Below are 2,231 nucleotides of genomic sequence, written 5' to 3' on the forward strand. Positions count from 1 at the left end.
TATGCCAACCACTACCACATTTGTCATCTGCACCATGTGGCGCAATTGTTGCCACCTTTGCACTGCTACATCCTGCATCCACGTAAGCGCTACACCGAACCACGTCTAGCGCGATCCATGGTCGAACCACTGAACCATCACCGAGCCATTTTTCTAAAATAGGTGTGAGCCATGACCCAAGCTCGGACCGATGCGTCAATTCAGCGTAACTCGTACACTAACTATTGCCACATTTGCACCTGTGGCGCAACTGTTACCATGTCTGCATCGCGTGTCATGCGTCCATGTACTTCCTACATCGAACTGCGTTTGGCTGCGAGCCACGATCAAACCATCGAACCATCATCGAGCCATTTTCACGAGTCACTTTGTGAAAACTAAAGGCTCCTCAATGCTCCTTACGACGACGTGCAAATGCAAAGTGTGCCTCAAAGAGCCCATTGCAACAAGTGCGACGTGCACGTGCCTGTTCTCAGGACTCGGATGGTGCTACACAAGTTGATTATCTCCTTCTAAAGAGACAACACTTATAAATGACTTTGGACTTCTTCACTGTGGGATATTTCATCTCCCACTTTCTCAAGCATCAAACTTTATGCATTAATTCTCATTGATCCCAACTTGGAAGTGAACGATCAAATATATAAAAGTTCGAGACATAGATTCCATATCTACAATTAAATCTTAAAAAATTCCAATGGATTTACCATTAATAAATATGGACTTATAACCATTTATTGACAAAATTTTCAACGCTTAATTGTATTGTTGTTTCCAAACATTTGGTGGGAGAAGTTCAGGAAATGCAATCAGTAGTACATTGTTGCATTAGCATGTGACAATTGTGATTCGTCATTCCAAACATCTTCAGTTTTCTCATATCTTCATCTTCAGTTGATGAATAAACTTTCTTACTACGAATGATAAGCGTTTAATAATCTTTTGTGTATTTGGTAGAATCATTCTATTGGATATAAATCGCTTGCAGACGTATTACAATGAAAAAGAAATGGAGAAGTTGATGTTATAAAGAAATAAATTGAATTGAAATTAAGTAAAACAAACTCGAGGAAATCAGAAAGTCAAGTCGAGGAGAATCCTTTGCTCGCAGGACAAGATACGCCTCGATGATATTTATCATATCAAGTTACAAAAAGTCGAGTGATACAACCGACTAAATTAAAATATTCTTGAAGAAGGATATGTGAATTATTTTAACTCATTCTGAAAGACAAAATTTGAATTGAAAGACATAGTTAAAACTAAGTATTTTCTTGACCTATAGATCGAGTTATCTCTTTGGTGGAGTATTTTATTCGAATTAGTCGACCTACCCGAAGAAGGTTTTGAAGAATATGACTATATCACATCCATTTAGATACCAAATAGTTATCATATTACTTGAAGTGGATAAGAACTCACCTAAATCAAAAGAAAATAACGAAGTTATTTAGGACCCAAAGGTTCCTTACTTGTGTGCTATTGGAGCACTACTTTTGTCATGCATGATATACAATTCAAATTTAACTTGCTCGTAAGATTTAATATTTCTCGAATAAAGAAAACTTTGGAATAATATACTACAATATCATTTGATATCTTCAATGCAAACATGATATTGATCTATGTTGATAATTTATCTAATCCCGAAAATTATATTGAACACTTTCAGATTGTTATCTTGAAGGGGAGCTAGATCTTTTAAATAATTCTGAAAATTAGACCTTGAAGGTCAAATGGTCCTTAAGGCCTAATGATTGTACTCTTTTTCCCTAGCTGATTTTTTTCCTACGAGGTTTTCTTAGTTAAGGTTTTTAACGATACAACTAGTGTAACATATGAGTAAATGTATGTCATGTACTCTTTTGCTCTATCGAATTTTTTCTATAGGATTTTTATGGAGATGTTTTTAACGAGGCATGAACATCTAACCAATAATATCAATGGGGAGTTTTTTAAAGACAAATTACTTGTATCACACAACTCAAATGATACATAAAGATTTGCTCAAGTGATAATCTGGCGGACATATTTGATGAGGAGTAAGGATCTCATCAGCCATCCTATTCCAAGAAGGGAACTGATCTAGACTCTAGGTGCACCTGGCTTGGAGGAGCGGAGTCGCATCGTGCAAATATGAAAGCAGGATAGCGGCGCAGACAAAAGTCGGCGCAGACTAGAAGAGTTAGCATGACACTAAAGCAATACCCGGAGAAGAGTCAAAGAAAGAA

Source organism: Salvia miltiorrhiza, chromosome 4 (assembly GCF_028751815.1).
Source record: "Salvia miltiorrhiza cultivar Shanhuang (shh) chromosome 4, IMPLAD_Smil_shh, whole genome shotgun sequence".
Classification (NCBI taxonomy): domain Eukaryota; kingdom Viridiplantae; phylum Streptophyta; class Magnoliopsida; order Lamiales; family Lamiaceae; genus Salvia; species Salvia miltiorrhiza.